Below are 15,923 nucleotides of genomic sequence, written 5' to 3' on the forward strand. Positions count from 1 at the left end.
TTTTTTTAAAAAAAAAAAAAAAGCTAAAATTCTGTTTTCACTTTCTCATCATAGAGTTTTAAGTGCAGACTGATAGAGGAAAACTGAATATTCTTTATTTTAGCACAAAGGCACAACATAACAAAATGTGAAAAAAGTTAAAATGTCTGAAGACTTTTAGAATGCACTGTAGGTCTGATATGCATGGACCCTTAGGGTGGGGGTACACATGTGTCGCATGATATGAAGATTACCGTGTTGCATCACAACATCACTTCTAATCATTGTCAGTGGAGTCTCAATGTGACTTCTACACAACAGTGCCAAAAATATCCAACGGGACTATTTGTTTTGTCACCCGAAACTTTGCCAACATATATCAAACTGTAAGACACGTATGAGTGCAATATGATTGCTTTTACTGCCAAAGCACAGCTCTTAAATAGTAGTGCAAAGTACAATACTGTACTTTGTTGAGGAATTTCTGGGTGGGTTCCTCAACCAAAATTCTGCACCAAATTTGCTAGATGTAAAACTTGTCCTAAGGGCTCATTCAGATGACCGTATGTGTTTTGCAGTCCGCATTTTGCGGAACGCACACAGAGAGCCCTATGATAGAAATGCCCATTCTGGTTCACAATTGCGGACAAGATCTATCTTTTTTTGCTGAGAAGCCGAATGGAAGTACAGATGCAGACAGCACACAGTGTTTGAAATGAATGGGTCCTCAGCCGTTCCGCAAAATTTCGGAACGGATGCAGACACATAAATACGGTCATGTGAATGAGCCCTAAAGGTATTTGGTATAGCACAGTACAGAGCACACTAGACATGTGTTTTTTTTTGCCTTAGGCCTCTTTCACACGGGCGTTGCCTGTGAGTGCCAGACAAGATGCGGGTGCGTTTTAATGTGTTTTGCACGTGCGTGAGAAAAATCGGCATGTTTGGTACCCAGACCTGAACCTGGACTTTGGGATCGGTGTTGTGTAGATTTTTATTATTTTCCCTTATAACATGGTTATAAGGGAAAATAATAGCATTCTCTTACAGAATGCTTAGTAAAATGTCCATTGAGGGGTTAAAAATAATAAACTAATTTAACTTACCCCATCCACTTGATCGCGTAGCGGATCTCCGCTTCCTCCTACTTTCTTCAGGACCTGTGGTGACGTCACTGCACTCATCACATGGTCCATCACCATGGTGATGGACCATGTGATTAGCGCAGTGACGTCACCACAGGTCTTTTTCATCAAAAACGAAAGAAGATACGCCAGGCTGAGCGTTCAAGTGGATTAAGGCGAGTTTATTTACCCCTCCATCACTATTTTACTAAGCATTCTGTATTAAGAATGCTATTATTTTCCCATATAACCATGTTATAAGGGAAAATTATAAAGATCGGGTCCCCATCCCGATTGTCTCCTAGCAACCATGCGTGAAAATCGCACCGCATCCGCACTTGCTTGCAATTTTCACGCAGCCCTATTCACTTCTATGGGGCCTACGTTGCGTGAAAAACGCACAATATAAAGCTTGCTGCGATTTTCACGCAACGCACTAGTGATGCGTTAAAATCACCACTCATCTAAACAGCCCCATTGAAGTGACTGGGTCGAGATTCAGTGCGGGTGCAATGCGTTCACCTCACGCATTGCACCCGCATGGAATTCTCGCCCGTGTGAAAGGGGCCTTAGTATTAGCATCCATCCATCCATACTGTGCTTCCATTTGCAGTGCATGCATATTGTCGTATGTAAGAAGTTTGGACTCCCTATAGAAGTAGAGAAATGACATCAACAAATCTTATCAACATTTACTACATTTTAGGGCCCTTTCACACTTGCGTTGTCCGGATCCGGCGTGTACTCCACTTGCCGGAATTACACGCCGGATCCGGAAAAATACAAGTGTACTGAAAGCATTTGAAGACGGAGCCGTCTTCAAAATGCGTTCAGTGTTACTATGGCACCCAGGACGCTATTAATGTCCTGGTTGCCATAGTAGGAGCGGGGGAGCGGTATACTTACAGTCGGTGTGGCTCCCGGGGCACTCCAGAATGACGTCAGAGCGCCCTGTGCACATGGATGACGTGTTCCATGCGCTTGGGGCGCCCTGACTCACTCTGGAGCGCCCGGGGAGCCGCACGGACGGTAAGTATGCTGCTCCCCCGCTACACTTTATCATGGCTGCCAGGACTTTAGCGTCCCGGCAGCAATGGTAACCACTCTAAAGAAAGCTAAACGTCGGATCCGGCAATGCGCCGAAACGACGTTTAGCTTAAGGCCGGATCCGGATCAATGCCTTTCAATGGGCATTCATTCCGGATCCGGCCTTGCGGCAAGTCTTCAGGATTTTTGGCCGGAGCAAAAAGCGCAGCATGCTGCGGTATTTTCTCCGGCCAAAAAACGTTCCGTTACTGAAGACATCCTGATGCATCCTGAACGGATTTCTCTCCATTCAGAATGCATTAGGATAATCCTGATCAGGATTCTTCCGGCATAGATCCCCGACGACAGAACTCTATGCCGGATCCGGACAACGCAAGTGTGAAAGGGCCCTAAAATAAAAATAATTACAAAAAAAAAAAGAGAAATATATCAGTCTAAGGCCTCATGCACACGACCGTTGTTTGCACCCGTGGCCGTTGTTCCGTTTTCCGTGATTTTCTGCAGACCCGTTGACTTTCAATGGGAAAATGCACCGTTGTTCATCAGCGGCCGTGATCAGTGTTTCCTGTCCGTCACAAAAAATATGACCTGCCAACAAAAATCGAATCTTCATGGATTTTCAAACAAAGTAAAAGTAAAGCAATGGCCGTGTTCAGTTTATTATCTAAAATCAATAAGTACCTCACCCACACGGTCAGTAGCTCTGCTCCTACAAATTAAACAGATAACAATGTACACATGTGCAATGTCAGTGTTCCTCGACTTGCATTGTTGTCTTTTTGTTGCAGGTACAAGTTAGGGGATGGCTGAAGGGCCTTTAAGACATGAAAGTACTGTAACTACCACTTTAATAATATCGCCTTGTAGTGTATATTAGCGGTGCCAAATCTGTACAATTGTTGTGTATGGGAAGATTGTGATGGTAAATAATAATTTTATCATTATTTTCAAAGTGCTGTATGAATATTCCCCTTTTGCTTCAGATGGGTCCACCAGGGTTCCAAAGGATTCTCCGGTGGGCCCCTTACAAAACAAGGGCCCATGAGGCAGAAGATAATTTGGAGCTGACCTTGGAACCAATAACCACAAGTTATTCTGTTCAACCTTATTGGTGATGAAGTCATGAATGTGCAGTGATAACAAATTATCATATTTTTTCCCCGAATAAGATGCACTTTTCCCCCCCAAAAGTGGGTGAGAAATGTCAGTGTGTCTCAGGTGGCCTCAAGAGGTACGGGGTCCCAATATAATAGTTATCCGCTATCCAGCCGAGAGATGGATAACCTCTCACAGAGGCTGTGGAGCAGTGGCGATTCCATACGGCATGGTGAAGTTGTTGCAGAAATGTACGCTGTTGTCCTATTCATCTGAATGGTGCTTTCATAAAGAACTCCACTCACTTATATGGAATAGATTTTGCAGTCACTGGGAATTTCTGCAACAAATCTACAATGCTTGAACATACTCTAAAGGAACGACGTATGCCTTTTGTAATGACACTATGTGCTGTAAAGATTCCTGCTAAAATACGCACTTGGCATACCTACTCGGCTCAACAAATGAAGTATTATACTTGGCCACCCTCTACTGGTTGACTACTACAACAGTATTGTACATTTATTTTTCCGTAATATTAACCACTACATGCTCAAAAATTTTACGCAGCTTAATCAGTTCAAAACCGAGCCATTTACCAGGCACATTTTCCTTATATTTTTTTTTTGTACAAATGTCTTTGAAATGCAATAACTTTTCCCCCTTTTGGCTATGTAAACAATTTTGGACCTTTTTTGAGGCTTTATTTTAGTATTTTTTGTTTGTCTGGTTTCTATAACCAAGAAAATGTTAAAAAAGGGGGGAAGGAGGATACAATTGTCTGTTTTTCACCTTTTTTTTATGATAAAAGGTTAGTATATAAAATGAGAATGCTCGGACTGGGAGAAAACGTCTGTATGTGGGTAAGTAACTGGCTCAGTGATAGAAAACAGAGGGTGGTTATTGACGGTACATACTCAGATTGGGTCACTGTCACTAGTGGGGTACCTCAGGGGTCAGTATTGGGCCCTATTCTCTTCAATATATTTATTAATGATCTTGTAGAAGGCTTGCATAGTAAAGTATCAATTTTCGCAGATGTATTTACACTAAATTTACACTAAACTGTGTAAAGTAATTTACACTGATGAGGACAGTATACTACTACAGAGGGATCTGGATAGATTGGAGGCTTGGGCAGATAAGTGGCAGATGAGGTTTAACACTGACAAATGTAAAATTATGCACATGGGAAGGAAAAATGCAAGTCACCCATACATACTAAATGGTAAAACACTCGGTAACACTGACATGGAAAAGGATCTAAGAATTTTAATAAACAGCAAACAGCTCCAAAAAACTGTGTCAGGCAGCTGCTGCCAAGGCCAATAAGATAATGGGTTGCATCAAAAGGGGCATAGATGCCCGTGATGAGAACATAGTCCTACCACTTTACAAATCGCTAGTCAGACCACACATGGAGTACTGTGTACAGTTCTGGGCTCCTGTGAACAAGGCAGACATAGCAGAGCTGGAGAGGGTCCAGAGGAGGGCAACTAAAGTAATAACTGGAATGGGGCAACTACAGTACCCTGAAAGATTATTAAAATTAGGGCTATTCACTTTAGAAAAAAGACGACTGAGGGGAGATCTAATTAATATGTATAAATATATCAGGGGTCAGTACAGAGATCTATCCCATCAGCTATTTATCCCCAGGACTGTGACTGTGATGAGGGGACATCCTCTGCGTCTGGAGGAAAGAAGGTTTGTACACAAACATAGAAGAGGATTCTTTACGGTAAGAGCAGTGAGATTATGGAACTCTCTGCCTGAGGAGGTGGTGATGGTGAGTACAATAAAGGAATCCAAGAGGGGCCTGGATGTATTTCTGGAGTGTAATAATATTACAGGCTATAGCTACTAGAGAGGGGTCGTTGATCCAGGGAGTTATTCTGATTGCCTGATTGGAGTCGGGAAGGAATTTTTTATTCCCCAAAAGTGGGGAAAATTGGCTTCTACCTCACAGGTTTTTTTTGCCTTCCTCTGGATCAACTTGCAGGATAACGGGCCGAACTGGATGGACAAATGTATTTTTTTCGGCCTTATGTACTATGTTACCATGTTAATAGCACAACATGCAACTTTTTGTTCTTTTATTATGTCCCCTTTCCATAAGGGTTGTTTTGAAATATGGGTTATGGTCTCCAGGGGCAGGGCTACAAGCTAAAACTTTGTGCCCCCATAAGATACTTTTGGGAGACATGTCAAGGGAATCTGTCACCAACGACTTCACTATGAAACTGTTTGCATAGACACATAGTTATGGTTCAACTGATTAAACTGCTTTTTATTTTGTTGATCCAAGGCTCTGTTTCTTAATATGCAAAGGAAGTATTTGGTGCAGTTAGGGCATCACCATTGCTCTTTCACCCAATATCCACTCTTGGGTTTCACAAGAGCAATGGTGACACCCTTATTGCACCAAATGCCTAATTTGCATATTAAGAAAAAGTGTCATAACTCAGAAATAACGCCTTGGATCAACAAAAGAAAAACTGCATTTTAATCAGGTGAACCACATCTATGTGTCTATGCAAACAGCTAGATAGAGAGGTCGCTGGTAACAAATTCCCTTCAACATTTCATTTTTTTTATTGCTATTTTTCCGGTAATTAGGGCTGGCACAGTAGCCCGAGTTACAGGCCTGTACAACCTCACTACAGAGCTGGTCTGGGTCTGCTAAGATCCAGCAGCTACAACACACGCCTGGACCCCAGTGATCACATGTCCACTTCCTTATCTCTATACACAGAGCTCATTGAGTGCTGTGTATACAGCGATGGGGAAGGGAGGCACGGTGAAAAGCCATCCCTGCCTTCTCTATGGACAGCCCCGCTCTCGCAGCTGCGCAAGTAGCTGCGATCTGTGCACAGACATTTTAAAACGTCCATGCAGATATTGGTGCCGACTGCCAAGGGCATATACAGGTCCTTCTCAAAAAATTTGCATATTGTGATAAAGTTCATTATTTTCTGTAATGTACTGATAAACATTAGACTTTCATATATTTTAGATTCATTACACACCAACTGAAGTAGTTCAAGCCTTTTATTGTTTTAATATTGATGATTTTGGCATACAGCTCATGAAAACCCAAATTTCCTATCTCAAAAAATTAGCATATTTCATCCGACCAATAAAAGAAAAGTGTTTTTAATACAAAAAAAGTTAACCTTCAAATAATTATGTTCAGTTCTGCACTCAATACTTGGTCGGGAATCCTTTTGCAGAAATGACTGCTTCAATGCGGCGTGGCATGGAGGCAATCAGCCTGTGGCACTGCTGAGGTGTTATGGAGGCCCAGGATGCTTTGATAGCGGCCTTAAGCTCATCCAGAGTGTTGGGTCTTGCGTCTCTCAACTTTCTCTTCCCAATATCCCACAGATTCTCTATGGTGTTCAGGTCAGGAGAGTTGGCAGGCCAATTGAGCACAGTAATACCATGGTCAGTAAACCATTTACCAGTGGTTTTGGCACTGTGAGCAGGTGCCAGGTTGTGCTGAAAAATGAAATCTTCATCTCCATAAAGCTTTTCATCAGATGGAAGCATGAAGTGCTCCAAAATCTCCTGATAGCTAGCTGCATTGACCCTGCCCTTGATAAAACACAGTGGACCAACACCAGCAGCTGACATGGCACCCCAGACCATCACTGACTGTGGGTACTTGACACTGGACTTCAGGCATTTTGGCATTTCCCTCTCCCCAGTCTTCCTCCAGACTCTGGCACCTTGATTTCCGAATGACATGCAACAGTCCAGTGCTGCTTCTCTGTAGCCCAGGTCAGGCGCTTCTGCCGCTGTTTCTGGTTCAAAAGTGGCTTGACCTGGGGAATGCGGCACCTGTAGCCCATTTCCTGCACACGCCTGTACACGGTGGCTCTGGATGTTTCTACTCCAGACTCAGTCCACTGCTTCCGCAGGTCCCCCAAGGTCTGGAATCGGTCCTTCTCCACAATCTTCCTCAGGGTCCGGTCACCTCTTCTCGTTGTGCAGCGTTTTCTGCCACACTTTTTCCTTCCCACAGACTTCCCACTGAGGTGCCTTGATACAGCACTCTGGAAACAGCCTATTCGTTCAGAAATTTCTTTCTGTGTCTTACCCTCTTGCTTGAGGGTGTCAATGATGGCCTTCTGGACAGCAGTCAGGTCGGCAGTCTTACCCATGATTGCGGTTTTGAGTAATGAACCAGGCTGGGAGTTTTTAAAAGCCTCAGGAATCTTTTGCAGGTGTTTAGAGTTAATTAGTTGATTCAGATGATTAGGTTAATAGCTTGTTTAGAGAACCTTTTCATGATATGCTAATTTTTTGAGATAGGAATTTTGGGTTTTCATGAGCTGTATGCCAAAATCATCAATATTAAAACAATAAAAGGCTTGAACTACTTCAGTTGGTGTGTAATGAATCTAAAATATATGAAAGTCTAATGTTTATCAGTACATTACAGAAAATAATGAACTTTATCACAATATGCTAATTTTTTTAGAAGGACCTGTATAGTCAAAGGGCAGTCGACAAATGGTTAAGCAGCTAATATTGTAATCACTGAATAAACTGAATTTCTCAGGTCATGTACAGATTACAGTTTGCTGTAAATGGCAGTCTGTGGTCAGCAGCCCTTCCCCAAAAAAGAAACACAACCCTTATTAACAAAAATAATTGAAAGAAAAAAATAAATATATATATATTTTTCTCCATTCCGTCTCCAGTCAGAAAGAATATTGAATAACCTTTAAACAACTACGGTGATACAGCCACAGCGACATCATCAAGTGAGGACAGTACAATAGACCCGCGGACAGATAGGAACTCACTGCAGTGAGTTCGGGTCAGAAAAGCCACCGTCGGTCCAGGTGATGCAGCCGACACAAGGGTTATGTTTTCTAGACTGCACATGCTCATAAGTGTTTAAAGTGTTAAATACATGACTTTCAGGTAAACCAGAGTATCATACACACAGCGATTGTCCTCCTCAGATAACACATAGCAGATCTTATTCTGTGTATTTCACCCTATGTACCTTAGATTGACATGTTGGGGATTTAAAGGGGTATTCCCATCTCAGACAATGGGGGCATATCGCTAGGATATGCCTTCATTGTCTGATAGGTGCTGGTCCCCGCACCTATATCGAGAACGGAGCGGGGAGCGTGCCACGCATGTGCGGCCCATGCTCCCATTTTATTTCTATGGCGCAGACGGCAATAGTCGAGCCAGCGCTTGGCTATTTTTGGCGGCCCCATAGAAATGAATGGAGGGCGGCTGCACATGCGCAGTCTCCTTCACTTTTGGGACTCCATTCTCGATATAGGTGTGGGTCCCTATAAAACAATGGGGGCATATCCTAGCGATATGCCCCTATTGTCTAAGATGAGAAAACCCCTTTAAAATCTATAATGTTGTTAGTTTGGGTCATTAGACCTGTGGTCAGGCTAGGAGTTGTGGTTGTAATACAGACACATAAATGCACCTGCATTAGGCCACTTTCAATCAGTCTTTAAAGGGGTAATCCAACCCCTATAATTCCACCTCAAACAGGTTTTACTTACCTCGCTCCCCGGCACCCGCGCCGCTTCTGATGCCCGTACGGTCCCCGCTGCATCTCCGACAAGCCTTCCTAGCATTGCGGGTGAATTTAGCAAATTTTTTTTCATTCACACAATATTTTGTGAGTTTTTGCATTTTTACACCACTCACTCCAGTTTTGTAATGTGGATATGGTTTGCTATGTTAATGAGTTTCACTCCAGACTTATCATTGAGACTTTTTTATATATATTTTTTAAAGCTGCAATCTCACTCCAGAAGGATGGGAGTGGGAAAACTGGAGAAGCTTATCTCTAGACAAAAATATTAGGTTTAAGGATAAGACAAATGTATCAAACAACATGAAATATTTGGTAAATGTGGCTTAAAGTCCTCCAAAGCAGACTCAAGCAAAACTGATTTCAATAATTTTATGTGCCAAATACAGAAGATGGAGGTGATGGTGGCCATGTGAAGCCCAATCTTACATCTAGTATGCTTCAAAAATTACAGCAGGGAACCTCTGCATTTGTAAGACTGGTCTGTTGATTATGTTCTTCGGTGCCGTGTGGGTCCTTAACCCCTTCCCGACCGCAATCTGTATATATACGGGATAGCTGCACATACCCCGTGCAGCTACCACGTATATAAACGTTCTGGCAGCTCTTTAATCCAAGCGCTGCAAAGCGCTTGGATTAAAGCTTCTGCCCTGTATACTGTCACAGCATACAGTGCAGTAATGCCGGCAAGGGACCAATCAGAGTGGCCCCTTGCCGGCAATCGATCCGATTGGTTAGTCTGTGCAGACTAACCAATCGGATCGCGGCAGTGAAAAAATGCCGGTTTCAGGCTCTGATCTGCTCTCTGCAGATCAGAGCCTGAAAGCAGATAGTGTTCCGCATGCCCCCGATCAGTGCCCCTCTGTGCCCCCCCCCCGATCTGTGCCCCTCTCCTGCGCTCATCTCCTTCCTGTCCCGATGCGGTCCGCCCCATGCATTCATTTTCTAGCCGCCCCCTGCCCCAGCCTCCCTCAATATTGTAGGCAGTTACAGTACCCCCCGACCCCCCCTTTCCAGCGCTGCCCCCGATCCCCCTTCTGTGTGTGATGGCGGCGGCTCCATTACTGAGCCGCCGCCATCAGCAGAGAGTGTCAGCTCTATGCTGACACTCTCCTGTAACCCCATAGATGCCGCGGTTGCGGCATCCATGGGGTTAACAGAGGGAGGGAGCTCCCTCTCTCCACCATAGGGGCTGCAGCGCTGTGATTGCAGCACCCGATGGTTACCATGGCAAAGGCGTCCAGTGCTGCCACCTACAGGCAATCTGGAAGTATTATACTTTGGAATGCAAGAGCATTGCAAAGTATAGTACAACTATCAGCCCCACTGGATCTTCAAGATCCAAGAGGGAACCGATAAAAAAAAGTGAAAATAATAAAAGTAAAAATAAATAAATAAATAAAAATGTAAATTAAAAAAAGAAATAGCCTTTTCCTATAAAAAACAAAATAATAAAATAAAATACACATATTAGGTGTCACCGCGTCCGTAACGACAGTCTCTATAAATATATCACATGATAGACCTAGTCCGATAAACACCATAAAAATAAAATTAAAAAAACAGTGCCAAAAAAGCTATTTTTGTCACCTTACATCACAAAAAGTGCAACAGCAAGCGATCAAAAAGGCTTATGACCCCCAAAATAGTACCAATCAAACCATCACCTTGTCCCGCAAAAAATGATACCCTATTTAAGATAATCGCCCAAAAAATAAAAAAGCTATGGCTCTCAGACTATAGAGACACTAAAAAGGAGATTTTTGTGAAACTCACCTGTAAAATCTTTTTCTCGTCTTTTCCATTGGGGGACACAGACCATGGGTATAGCTTAGAGGTATTACTAGGAGGGACACTATGCAAAAACGAAGCTCCTCCTCCTCGGGCTATACCCCCAGACACCTCCAGGAGGACTTCAGTCGTTGCAAAAGCAGTAGGAGAAGGAGAACTGAAAAAACCACAATGGAAACCATCACACCAACTAAACAAAAAAAGCGGGCGGGAGCTGTGTCCCCCAATGGAAAAGACGAGAAAAAGATTTTACAGGCGAGTTTCACAAAAATCTCCTTTTCTCGTACATTCCATTGGGGGACACAGACCATGGGACGTCCAAAAGCAGTCCATGGGGTGGGAAAAAACAAACAACGCCAGCAAAAGAAACGTCCAGCCGTCAATCGGGCACCACGGCCTGCAATACCCTGCGTCCGAGGACAGCATCAGCCGAGGCCAGCGAGTGCAACTGATAAAACTTTGTGAACGTATGCAAAGATGACCAAGTGGCCGCCTTACACAACTGGGAGGCGGAGGCGCAATTGCGTCTGGCCCAGGAAGCTCCCACTGCCCTTGTGGAGTGAGCTGTAATCCGCGACGGGGGAACCTGACCACGAGCGCGATAGGCCGCAGCAATAGCGGAACGGATCCACCGCGCCACAGTAACCTTGGAAGCCGCCAGACCCTTACGAGACCCCTCGGGAATCACAAAGAGGGAGTCCGAACGACGAAAGGAGGCGGTGGCCCCCAGATACACCTTCAGGGCCCTGACGACGTCCAGGGAGTGGAGAGCACGTTCCTTGGGGTTCGCCGGAGAAGGACAAAAAGAGGGCAGGACAAGATCCTCGTTAAGGTGGAACGGAGAAACCACCTTGGGCAAAAAAGAAGGAACCGGCCGTAGCACCACCTTATCCTGGTGGAAGACCAGAAAAGGCTCCTGACAGGAAAGCGCGGCCAGCTCCGAAACCCTCCTGATGGAGGTAATGGCCACCAGAAAAAACACCTTCCAGGTGAGGAAGACTAGGGAGACCTCCCTCAGAGGCTCAAAAGGCGCCTCCTGAAGGGCGGGCAGGACCAGGTTAAGATCCCAGGGGGGTAAGGGAGGAACATACGGAGGAACCGAATGCGCCACCCCCTGCAGGAAGGTTCTCACAGGCCCCAAAAAGGCAATAGACCTTTGAAAAAAGACCGCCAAGGCCGAAACCTGACCCTTCAAAGAACTGAGCGACAGCCCCACCTCAAGGCCGGACTGTAGAAAGGCCAGCACCACCGGAACAGAGAAACGAAGCGGCGGAAAACCCGACTTCTCACAAAAGGTCAGATAGGCCCTCCAGCTGCGATAATAGATCCGTGAAGAAGCCGGTTTTCCAGCTCTGATCATGGTTCTCACCACTGCATCAGAGAAGCCTCTCTTCCTCAGGATGTAGGTCTCAATAGCCACGCCGTTAAACGCAACTGACGTGAATTCTGGTGGAAGAGCGGTCCCTGAGACAGAAGATCCCCTCTGTCGGGAAGAGGCCACGGAACGTCCGCTAGCATTCGGATGACGTTGGAGAACCAGGCGCAGCGAGGCCAATCCGGAGCAATAAGAATGGCCGGTATCCCCTCCGCCTCGATCTTGCGCAGCACCTTTGGCCACAGAGGAAGTGGAGGGAAGACATAGAGGAGGCCGAATCGCTGCCAAGGAGACACCAGCGCGTCCACTCCGCACGCCCTTGGGTCTCGAGGGCGGGCCAGGAACACCGGCACCTTGTTGTTTAGCCGGGACGCCATTAAATCCACGTCCGGACGGCCCCATCGGTGGCAGATGTCCTCGAACACCTCCGGATGTAGGGACCACTCTCCCGGATCCACCTTGGTGCGGCTCAGAAAATCCGCCGTCCAGTTGTCGACGCCCGGAATGTACACCGCCGACAACACTGGCACATGAGACTCCGCCCATAGGAGGATCCTCGCCACCTCCTGCATCACTGCCCGACTGCGCGTTCCGCCCTGATGATTGACGTAGGCTACAGCCGTGGCATTGTCCGACTGAACACGCACCGGCCGAGCTGCAAGGAGGGAAGTCCAGTGGGAGAGGGAGTTGAAGATCGCCCTTAGTTCCAAAACGTTTATCGGAAGACGGGATTCCTCCGTCGACCAGACCCCCTGAACTGTGAGGTTCCGGAGAACGCCTCCCCAACCGATGAGGCTGGCATCGGTGGTGACTATCGTCCAGGAGAACGGAAGGAAGGACCTCCCTGATGAGAGATTCGGGGAGGCCTGCCACCAAGGGAGAGACAACCGAACTTGCCGGGACAGGCGGACGGGAGCAGACCCTGAGAGGCCTTGTCCCAGAGGGCAAGAATCCACTGTTGTAACGGTCGAGTGTGGAACTGGGCATACGGAATCGCCTCGAAGGAGGCGACCATAAGGCCCAGAACCCGCATGCACTCCCGAATGGAGGGACAAGGAACTTGTAGAAGGAGCGACACCGCCCTCCGAATCTGAGAGGACTTGGAATCCGGAAGAAACACCCGAGAACTCGAGGTGTCCAAAACCATCCCCAGGAAGGAGAGTCTCTGGGAAGGGTGCAGAGAGGATTTGGGTAGATTGATCAGCCACCCGAACCGTTCTAGAGATTGAACGGTGATTCGGACGCTGTCCTCGGCCTGTGGAAGAGACGGGGCTTTTATCAAGATGTCGTCCAGGTAAGGCAACAACGAGATGCCCCTGGTGCGAAGAAGCGCCATGAGAGGCGCCAAAACCTTGGTGAAAATGCGAGGGGCGATCGCCAACCCAAAAGGCAGGGCGACGAACTGGTAATGACGACCCCAGATGGCAAAACGCAGAAAGCGATGGTGAGACTTCGCAATCGGGACGTGTAAGTAGGCGTCTTGAATGTCCACAGACACGAGAAATTCCCCTGGAAGCAGAGAAGCAATAACGGAGCGAAGGGACTCCATGCGAAACTTCCGCACCCATAGAAACTTGTTCAGAAGCTTCAGATCCAGTATCGGGCGCACGACCCCTCCTTCTTCGGAACGACTAACAGGTTTGAGTAAAAACCTGTTCCCTGTTCCTCCGGGGGAACGGGAAAAATGACACCCCGGTCCAGAAGAGAGGAGACCGCCAAAAGGAGGTCCGAGGCCCTGGCTGGATCCCCCGGAACGCGAGACGGGAAAAAGCGTTCCGGCAGGCTGGACGCAAAATCCAATTTGTAACCGGACGTCACAATCTCCAGAGCCCAGGCGTCCTGAACGTGAGCCCTCCAGACCTGTTGAAAGGAGAGCAAACGGCCCCCCACCACGAGGGGTGGGGGCACCCCTTCATGCGGAGGGCTGCTTGGGAGCAGGGGGACGGGTTGACTGTGCCCGTGATCGCCAAGAGGGCTGGGGTTTGAAGAAAGGCTTCTTGCGGGATTCCTGGGATCCCCCAGCTGACGAGGACGAAGACGTCCTGGCCGTGGAGAAGCGACGAAAGGACTGGCCCCGGAACCCTGAAGCCTGAGATCGAAAGGGCCGTTTGGATCTGGGTTGAGGCAGATGAGTACTCTTGCCCCCCGTTGCGGCAGAAATGAATTTGTCCAACTGGGCTCCAAAGAGTCTAGATCCTTCAAAGAGAAGGTTAGCGAGGGAACGCTTGGAAGAAGCATCAGCATCCCACACCTTCAACCAAACCTCTCTACGCTGAATGACCGAGAGGGCCGAAATATGGGCAAATAGGGAACCGATATCCATTGAAGCCTCACAGAGATATTTAGAAGCCTGAGACATTTGGAGAATAAATTCCAAAGTGTCTGCAGGGGCGCCCTGTTCCGTCAGATCCTGGTGGTGGCGCCGCAACCACGCCGTAAGGGCTCTGGCAACCCAAGCCGACGCAAAAGCCGGTCGCAGGGAAGCGCCCGCCAGAGAGAAGATGGACTTGGAAAGTGAATCCAGGTGTCTGTTCACCGCATCCTGCAGGGAGGAACCGTCTAGGACAGGAAGGGCCGTGTTCTTGGCCAACCTGGCCACCGGAGGATCTACCTTAGGGGAAGAAGTCCACTTTTCCACCGAGTCAGAGGGGAAAGGGTAAAGCGTATCCATGCGCTTGGTGGCCGAAAATTTCTGATTGGGTCGGTCCCAAGCCTTTGATATGACCGCTGTGAATTCCTCATGAACGGGGAACACCGCGGATTCGGGCCTTTTGGGCGGAAAGAGGGAGAACTCCCGACTAGTGGAGGGAGTGGAATCTCCTTGGATATTAAAAGTGTCACGGACAGCCTCCACCAATTCGGATACCATGGTGGAAAGCTTAGGCAGGGGTTCCCGCTCCGTGGCCTCGTCCGATCCGGACAATTCCCCTTCGGATTTGCGCTCCCCACGAGAGGGAGCGTCAACCGGGCATGACTCAAGGCGTGGGGGAGAAGCGGAGTCATCCGATGAGGAATGCTGCCGCTCACGCTGCCTCTTAGGCGTCAGATGCCCCCTGTGAGAATCACTGAGAGGAGATGGAGTGGTGGACGCCACTGGAGTAGTAGCTGCCATACGCTCCATGAAGGACATGGCTGCCTTGGCAACTAGGGCCAGATCCGCTGCCGCACTAGACATGGCGGAAGCCCAGGCGGGTACCGCCGGTTCCGCAGGGGCAGAGGGAGGACTGGGCTGAGCAAGAGAAGGAGGCTGATCCTGTCCAGGAGCAGGGCATGAGTCACAGGTGCCAGAGGCAGAAAAAGGCAGAAGGCACACCTTGCATGACCCCAAAAGAGCCTGAGAGGAGGCCTTGGCAGATTTAAGTGCCCCAGGCTTTGGCATGATGGAACCCCACAGTAAAAGATCTCCTACCAGTTGCTGCAAAGATCAGGAGCAGAGCAAGCTGTTCTCCTACCACCCAGGCAACGCTAGCAGAAGTCTCCGGTGTAGAGAGATGAGCACGGCCGTGAGCAAACAGAGTCTCTGGTGTAAGGAGAGTCAGAGCGGCATGCCGAGGCTCCGCCCCCCCGAACGCGTCATCATGGCGCGAAAAAAGCGTGCGAAATAAGCGCGCGCGATTTGAACAAACACCCCGACTCCCCTCACGCGGCGCAGCAGGGGTTAACGAGGCCATGGAGGAGCGGCCTGCCGGCGGGCGCTGAGAGAGCGCAGCAGCCAAGGCCCGACGAGAGAAGCGCTGAAGCCCACAGTTTAAGGGGGAAGAGATGCCAGTACTCCAGTGCCAAAATGAAGAAAGTGCCCCCATCAGGATCCTTCTTCAAGCTCACCCAGGTAGCCACAGACAAACAGACACAGAGGGAGGGGGAGGGACTGGGCAATACTTATCTGCTCAGCATGCTCCCTCGATGTCCAGACCAGCAGGGATGTACC

Source organism: Bufo gargarizans, chromosome 5, assembly GCF_014858855.1.
Source record: "Bufo gargarizans isolate SCDJY-AF-19 chromosome 5, ASM1485885v1, whole genome shotgun sequence".
Taxonomy (NCBI): Eukaryota; Metazoa; Chordata; class Amphibia; order Anura; family Bufonidae; genus Bufo; species Bufo gargarizans.